The sequence below is a fragment of the Perca flavescens genome, chromosome 17 (genome assembly GCF_004354835.1).
Source record: "Perca flavescens isolate YP-PL-M2 chromosome 17, PFLA_1.0, whole genome shotgun sequence".
In the NCBI taxonomy this organism is placed as follows: Eukaryota; Metazoa; Chordata; class Actinopteri; order Perciformes; family Percidae; genus Perca; species Perca flavescens.
The window spans coordinates 32,217,902-32,227,112 of NC_041347.1; the positions used below are offsets into that span (position 1 = coordinate 32,217,902).

Below are 9,211 nucleotides of genomic sequence, written 5' to 3' on the forward strand. Positions count from 1 at the left end.
CACTGTCCTGAGGACTGTCCCGGGACAGTCATGGAGTCACAGGACAGTGGCTTACTGTCCCAGGACAGTCATGGAGTCACAGGACAGTGTACAGGACAGTGTCTAACTGTCCCGGGACAGTCATGGAGTCACAGGACAGTGGCTTACTGTCCCAGGACAGTCATGGAGTCACAGGACAGTGTACAGGACAGTGTCTTACTGTCCCGGGACAGTCATGGAGTCACAGGACAGTGTACAGGACAGTGTCTAACTGTCCCAGGACAGTCATGGAGTCACAGGACAGTGTACAGGACAGTGTCTAACTGTCCCAGGACAGTCATGGAGTCACAGGACAGTGTACAGGACAGTGTCTTACTGTCCCGGGACAGTCATGGAGTCACAGGACAGTGTAAACACATGTTCTGCTGATCAGTTACTGTCAGCTCTACAATTTCATTTCAAGACAGTAACCATTCTAGAAGTAAGAAAGGCCTTGAAAGAGCTAGATCCAAAAAATAATCATCAGGTCCAGACAAATTGGAACAATATTTTTTCTAAAAATAGCTGCAGATCTGATAGCAAATCCAGTTACGTATTTAATTAACCTTTCTTTAGCCACAAATCAAGTACCAGCAATCTGGAAATCTGCCAATGTTCTCCCCCTTCATAAAGGTGGTGATCCTGCAAACATGAATAACTATAGGCCTATTTCTAAATTGTCAGTATTAGCTAAATTAATGGAATCAGTCATCAGCTTGCAATTAAAAGACTATTTAATTAATAATAATATTCTGAATGAATTTCAATCTGGTTTTAGGAAGCAACATAGTACAATAACAGCTGTTTCAAAAGTTGTAAATGATCTGGTCACAATCTTGGACAATAAACAGCACTGTGCAGCATTGTTTATTGATTTGTCAAAAGCTTTTGACACAGTGGACCATAAAGTACTTCTTCAAAGACTCAAAGTGGGATGGTTCAATAGTTATCTATCAGGGAGAACACAATGTGTGCAAGTAGATGGCCTCACTTCTGCATCCTTAAATATTTCAAAAGGGGTGCCTCAAGGCTCAATCCTTGGGCCACTTCTTTTTATCATTTATATAAATAACCTTTGCAATAATATAAATAATACAAACTATCATTACTATGCTGATGATACTGTTCTCTACTGTTCTGGGTCCACTTTACATCAGGCAATCACAAATTTACAATCCGCTTATAACATCTTGCAACATAATCTGGCTACTTTAAAATTGGTTCTAAACTCTAACAAAACTAAAGTCATGACTTTCACTAAGGGACAATCATCAAAAAACAATGTCCCAACCATTTGTACACTTTCAGGTACAGAAATTGAAGAAGTATCACATTATAAATACTTGGGCATTATCATTGATCAATCACTGTCTTTTACACTGCATGTCCAAGGTTTGGTTACACTGAAAAAACTGATTCTGACCCCTTGTAAATGTTACATGTTTTAGTCTGGTTTATTTCATAGATTTTAATGTGTTATTAAATCCTACATATTTCTGTTAATTAATTTTCAAAAGCACTGCCCTTGTTTAAAACAAGTTAATTTCAGTCAATTAAAAGTAATTAGAAAAAAATATGTAAAATTAAATTTCCACATACTATGTGGTCTGCGCATGTGCAGCCACATGCCGCCACTTTGTTCTAAAGGCTGGATTGAACGTTATCCCTCGTTAGTAGCTCCTTGAATGCTGTATCCATAGCTCTGCATTTTCGGTAAGTAAGCAATTTATAATCATTGGTGTGTTATAATTTTATTTGAACAGGTTTCTGTTAACACTAGCCAATGCTATCAGTTTGTGTTTTGATAAATTAACATTTGCTAACGTTAGAGCGACTAGTTTAGCTAGCTAGTTGTGTAGCTAGTAAGTTAACTTGAGTGTAACAGATGTATCTTAACATTTTAAGCTAACTTTATAGCTCTCAAGTTAAATGCATGGTGATTTCAGTGTTTGTCTTGTTAGACTTATTTGTTAGTTTGTGGACATTGAATAAACAGGTTTACTAATGTTAATTGACAGTTTAATTGTAGGTAGTTTCACATTCCCTGCTGTATGGGCTTGTAGACTAGCTAGACTACTTTATTCCTAACTTGCTGTAAGCATGTTTTCTAATATTGTCAGTGTGTTAACATAAAGACAAAATACACCTGTGAAATCATGTTGGTAAAAGTTGCTTAATGTGCCCAAACAGCAATCATTTATGCTTCTACATAATGGCAGCCCTAGGTAGGTGCATGCCTGAAATACCGTTAGCCTAATTCAAAACACAACACGGAGTGGCAGACACAGCAACAGCCATTTCAGGCTAAGAGCAGATTTTATAAAACCGAAAATAATCAACACATTGTGCCTCTTGAGGAAACAATAAATAAAAGTCGTGGGTTTGTGTAAGCAGACCTTGATATTGTGTGTGTTTAATATTAACATTTAATGTATACTCCGGTCCTTCCCTTTACCGTTTCTTTGAAGGTATCTATTTTTTTGACACCCGTATTCCGCGAAGACCCGCCCCTACTCTGCCTCTGATTGGCTCCGACTGTGACATCTAAACCTAACCAACCAAAACAACGAAGGCAACGAACACTAGCCAATCAGAGGCAGGTCTTCACGGAATACGGGTAAGGGGAGAAAAAAAAAAGAAAAAAGAAGCTCCTCTTCACTGCGTGGTAGCAGCTAGTCTTGGACTGTTTCTGACTCGCTTAAAACGTAAAGGTGAGGTTGAAAGTATATCCTTCAAAGTAGAGACATGCAAATGCTTCATAACTAACTACATACAGTTATACAGTATTTTTTTGGGAGGGGTAAATGGTAAAGGGGTAAATGCTACTTAAATGGTGGTGGTGGTGTCACCTTTTTCAGACCTTTGAGTTTGCAGGTATGGAGCTAACTAGCAACAGATTTGCAGATGACACAAGAGGTCTAGCAGAGCACAACCACAGCCCATAGTCCAGTTAAGGTTCTGAAGTGTTAGGCAGAAGACAACAGGGATAAGAATGTTGGTTTAGCTAGCAGGTTAATTTTGTTTAACTTTGTTTCTGCTCTAAACACTAAGACTTATTAAGTTGCTTACACTAATAATTTTAATATAGAAGTGGAACATGAAAATACTGGAACCAAACCTGTTTTCTACTTAATTCACACAATTTCCATAAACTTCATTCTCCCCCTGTCTGTACATGACATGTCCTGTCTGTCTGCTTGTAGCATCTACTAAAGGATGTCATTTCTGAAATGCTCCAAAGTAATTTATAATAGCTCATCAGAGAAATAACACAATTGCAAGAAAATAATCCAGGAGTAAATAAATAAATACATTTATAAATAAAATGAAAATGAATTACATGTCTGTCTGTCCACTTAATCTGCCATTTTTGCATATTGTTTTTTATAGTAATAATAAGGTACTATTAAAATGTGGACTTGGACACAAATTAGTTTGCAGTTATCTGACTTGATACATGGGCAAGTTTTTAATTATTGGACAATTACTTTTTTTTCCTCAACCAACTTACGATTTATCTTTTTAATTCCTGTTCATTTTTATTTCTATTGCAGGTCTTTCTCATATTTGATATATCTGATCTTGGTGTGATGTGGAACAGAACCTAACTCTTTGGGGAGCTCATATTGTTTTTGGTAAGTGCATTTAACAACAATCCCACTTGAAACAACCTTCATGGCGCAGTTGGACAGCCATTTACCCCAGCTGACATCGGTTTTCCAGAAGAAGGGAGGTGTTTCTGGCCAGAAACTAGCTAGCTAGTTGTGTAAAATGTGATTTAAAGGGACACTCACCAAAAACGAAAACAAACCTGATGCATAACAAAATAAGTCTGTTGACACCACAACAATGGCAACTGTAGTCCTGTCAATGTCTACACGCTTTCGTGTTTTGGGGTCTAGAGCTATGATAGTGTGGAAGCCTGCTGTTTATTTAAATCAACTACTGCAAAACTTGAAAAATGCTCTAGCCACTAAAATGTGTCACTACAGAGGATCATAAGGATCATACTGGTGTTTTTTTTATGTTTTAAGCCGTTGGTGACAAAGGCATTAACATTACCGCTGACTATTTGCCCAAGTATCAATTTTAGAAAATACATTTTTACCTTTTATAAGTAGCCATAAGGTTGAGAATATTTGTATAAAAATTAACAACTTGCCGCACAGTGTTGCAAGCAGGTACCATTTTCTAAACACCCTGGTGTGTTCAAGAATTTTTATTATTGTTCAATTAAAAGACCAAAACCAACCATGTGTTACGCGGTTACACACTGCACGCTGTCGCAGCGAAGCGTGTCAGCCCGCGTGGCGTGTCTGTTTATATTTCAGCTCCCATGTTAACAGGTTAGAGCTTACACACTGCTGGCCTGAGATGCGTGCCTGCTAGAAATAGAACCAACGCCTATTTTTCACGCGAGATGCGAGCGTGTTGGAAGCGTTTCCAGGCAAAATAGGAATAGAATAGGAAAATATGTTTATATGTCATTTAGACACAAATGCATATTAATAAATGACATCTTGATGTTTGAAAGTCTAGGTTTTGACATCAATGTAGATATAAATGTAATGTAATATTTTCAAATGTTGCACTGGTCATACAGAACGAAATATTCTGTAACATATTTTGCAGTCAATACTGCCGATGTTGTCTTGCTTTAATCAAATCAGTAGGCTATATATATATATATATATATATATATATATATATATATATATATATATATATATATATATATATAAATAAAAAAAAAAAAAATAAATAAATAAATAAAGGGTAGTAGGATATGCTACGATAACAACGTGAGTGACGGTCCAACATCAGATAGGCTGTATAGGCTCTTTACAGCTACACAGACAGCCCACTTACCCATTTTTCAGAGTTAGAATCTGTTGGCGCTATGTCCCGAGATCAGCCCTCCCTGTACCTTGCAGCAGGAGCAGCGCCCGCGTCAGACATGCTTCTGGTGTGTAGGACACAGAAAAATCTACGCACACAACAGAACAGAACGCCACGCTCGCGAGGAGACGTGCAGTGTGTAACCGGCCTTAGTCCATCTCTCAAGCCGTTCTGACTTCTGGGTCTCAGCTCCAAGCCCATTGGTTCCTATTGAATATTAAATATTTTCCACAATACAATAAAAACTAAAATCTGTGATTTGGTCATTCTCATGAACCTTTATTTAACTTACAAAAGTACAAAAAGGTTTTTAATAGTTTTACTGAACAGCATAAATGTATTTTGTAAATATAAAGAAATCTAGAATTTTATGTCTTTAAAATCTATCACATAAATATGTTTTCTTTTTTTTCCCCTATTTTCATCAAATATACAGGACATTGAAGGAGATGACATCCAGAGAGACCTGCAGAAATCCACCATGGGCATATATGTCATCAACAAGGAGGGTGGAGAAATTGGAGCTCATGATGACATTGGCATTTATGTTGAAGGAGTAATCATTCTGGACAACATTGGATCTGTAGCCCAAGCATGTGCAATGATGCTGGGAGTCATGTATGTACTGAACATGGCTTACCCCAAAGAGCTGAAATACTCCTATGAATTCATTCAGAAAGTGCTCTTGCAAATGGATGGTGAAAGGCTTTCCCCCAAAGTCCTTGGACTAAAGAACAAAATCATTGCTGGACTGGAGGATTTCTTCAGCCGCTCTTGTGAATCAAGGCGTTACGGTGTTTCGAACTGAAAAACAGAGTGAATGGTGGACTGTAATATTCACACAGCCACTGGTGTGAACATTTAAAACTGTACAATGGATTTTGTGGAATATTCACCTGAAATAAAAATTGCAATCCTGGAAATAAGAGCACAAAATTCATCCATCCACTACCGCCATATGAATATTAGAAGTTAAAAAGCGCCTTGAGAGGAACAGTTGGTGGTGGCTGTGCCATTAAACCATTGCATAAGAAGAGGACACAACAAGATGTTAAAAGAGCTCTGGTCAAAGTTCAACGATGGAGAACCATGTGGAAAACATGGTGAAATTATTATTGAATGTATTAATGTGAGGAAGGTTACAGCCTCCTTTGTTTTCATTTGCCACTATTTTTATTATTCTTGGAGGAACTTAAGCTTCAGTGGACGTTTACATCACATGTTTCATGTACATCATGATGTATTCAGTAAGTCTGTTTCCATATTGATACACCAACTTTTGCACCTCAGCTAAGCATAAAATCTATTTTGCGATATTGTGGTCTTTTCTTCTATTACGGTATTCTTTGAATCTAAGTGTTTGCTGTTTTTGGTAATCTCAGCATCAGATCCTCAGTGTGTGATGTGTTCCAGCTGTGGATGGTTCTGGTACTATAGTATTTTTTGTTATGTATAGTACTGGTGTATTTTGTCATTTGTAGATTTTGTGCTCTTGCAAATGGGTGGAAAAGGGTTTCCTCCAAGTCCTTTTGACTAAAGAACAAAATCAGTGCTGGACTGTAGGCTTTCTTCAGCTGCTATTGTGAACCCTTTTAAGCTGCATTGGTATTGTGTGTTTAGGGGGTGATAAAGCACATTTCATATAATGTGAAATGCAGCTCTAGAATATGTTGCAAAGTAAAGAACAAAGTGAGTGGTGAAATAGGTGCTTGTTTTGTGGAAAATTGGGTATTATATTGACTCAATGTACGTGTTTGCAGTTTATTGTAATCTCAAATCGGGTCTTCCAGCTATTCTGGAACATTTGTTGTTTTTTGTTATGAATGGTACATAGTTTTTTTATGATAATGGTTGATGGTACATTTTGTTATAAGATAGCAATGTAAGAAATTGTTACCACTGAGTTACATTACTGGCACTCTTGTTTGGGAGAGAGTAAATCTGTTGGATCTCTTGGTCTTGGATCAAGAAAATAAAGTAAGAGTTGACAATATTTGGTTTGCTTTATTTGTCTGAATATTAATGAAAGTTAAGATAGTATAATAGATAAAATAAATTGAACTTAATTTTAGTATGTAGAAATTAAACAACAAATTGATCTGAATGCACATAATTAATTTTAGTATACTGAACCCCAAAAACATTTGTAATTTCTACTCAAAATAGTTTAGCTAAAATATATAAATATAATTAATCTAAAATTACTACAAGAAAATTAGTAAACTCACCTTAAAAAATATAAGTACACTCAACTTATAAAATATATCTGGATTTAGATAAATTTATTTCGTGCAACCACTTACCATAATAAAATTAAGTAAATTCAACATAACATTTTTTTCAGTGTAAAAAACTGAAGTTGAAATTAGGTTTTTTCTTTAGAATCAAGTCTTGTTTATCCTTTAAAGCAAAAAAACAACTTGTAAATGCCACATTCTTGTCTGTTTTGGACTATGGTGATGTTTTATATATGTATTCGACCTCCCAGTGTCTTCACGCTTTGGACACGTTGTTTCATGGAGCCTTAAGATTCATCACAAACTTAAAATCTCTTACTCATCAATGTTTGCTTTACTCTCGGGTCCAGTGGTTCTCCCTCTCAATTAGGCATTGGATGCACTGGCATCTTTTTATTTATAAAGCAGTACCAGGATTTCTTCCTCCTTATCTGAATGCTTACATCCTCCCAAGGTCTGCAGGGACATATCACTTGCGTTCACAGGATCTGTTTTTATTGTCCCTAAAGCCCGCACTGACTTTGGCAAAAAGGCTTTTAATTTTGCAGCACCATCTGCATGGAATCAGCTTCAGAATGGGCTACAGTTGAAGGAGTTGGTCTCACTTTATTCTTTTAAAGGCTTTCTAAAAGACCTTGCAGAAAGGCAGACTGTCTGTCATTGTTTTTAAATTGATTTAGGACCCAGATTTTCTTTATGATGACATTGGTGTTTGAATATGATGAGTGAAATTGTGTCTATGTTTTTTTTCATTTCGTTATTGTGTATAGGAGTTTTTTTATCCTGGTTAAATGAAGGTTTGAATGAATGAATGAATGAATGAATGAAACAATGGACAAATAGAGTCTTTACATGCTTCAGATGTAAAGTTATTCACTGTCAAAGTGACTTCAAAATGAATGGGAGTCAATGGGATGCTAAAGGGAGGTGGTTGCTAGGTAGCATCAAAATGGCGCCATTCATACTTTGCACATGACGTCACAACTACTGGCCGGCGGGCAAGAACATCATTCTATAACGTATATTTGTTGTGTGAATTGAGTGAATTTGCTCAAGAATCAATGTGTTGGCTGAAAGCCTACTGGGAAATTTAGCACCGGTGTCAGCAAAAGAGTGGTTAAAACGAGACAGAGAAGAAGAGGCGTTGCAACAATGTTTACAAATATACATCGTAACGGGGGCGGCACAGATTATGCAGACCGCTACGATTTACGCACACGTGCACACACACACACACACACACACACACACACACACACACACACACACACACACACACACACACATTGTTAAAATCATATGCTGGACGCTTTATTAGTCTTTCTTCATGGTTTAGTTAATGATCGGACTATAATAAGACCACGTCGGTTATGTAATCGCTGACAACGGAGCAATTTCATATTGGTTGGTGTAAACCGGGATATTTTAGCCTCCCAACACAACTTTTGTCGGGACTGTCCTGGTCAAACCAGGAGGTCTGGTCACCCTACATGATACATAGCCTATTGGCAAAAGGTTTTTAAAAAATAAACTACTTATCAAGCTCATTCGCCGGCAGGATTCAGAGGAAGACTTTATCACACGAACAGATCAGCAAACGTTAGCGAGCTAGCTAGCTAGCTAACTAGCTAACTAACTAGTAACACTCACCTTTGCTTTGATTATGAAGATATTCCTGTTTTTCACCTCCCATATGACAGCGTTGTTAACCCATCCACTCTTGAAAAAAAGATAGCTATCTTTTGTAGGCTTTCATTTTTTGTGCAGTGTAAAGTGACGGATTCTCTATAAGATAGATGTAAATATCTCCAAACTCCAAGTCTGGTATAGAGACTTGGCCAGCTTCAAAGCAATGAAAACATCAGCGGGTGCTGTGTATGGATCACAAGTTCCGAGTGACATATGGTCTAAATAGTTGATTGATTGTAGTATTGGAAATCTGCAAGGCTGCAAAGTATGAATAGGAGTTTCGAGTTCTGAAGCGAAGCTTACCCCCCCTTGGGTTAAATATGGTTCATTTTCTCTTTTTACCGGAGAGGAAACCAAGCTGCGTGGTT

The 9,211-nt window shown here is 37.1% G+C and overlaps 1 long non-coding RNA gene across 1 annotated transcript; it reads left to right on the forward strand.

Moving 5' to 3' along the window:
• Positions 1-2,645: 2,645 nt before the first annotated feature.
• Positions 2,646-5,441, forward strand: LOC114572445 (uncharacterized). The gene is made up of 3 exons (XR_003694771.1): positions 2,646-2,729; positions 3,573-3,653; positions 5,354-5,441. It is a non-coding gene; the product is annotated as an uncharacterized LOC114572445 (long non-coding RNA).
• The last annotated feature ends 3,770 nt before the right edge of the window (positions 5,442-9,211 follow it).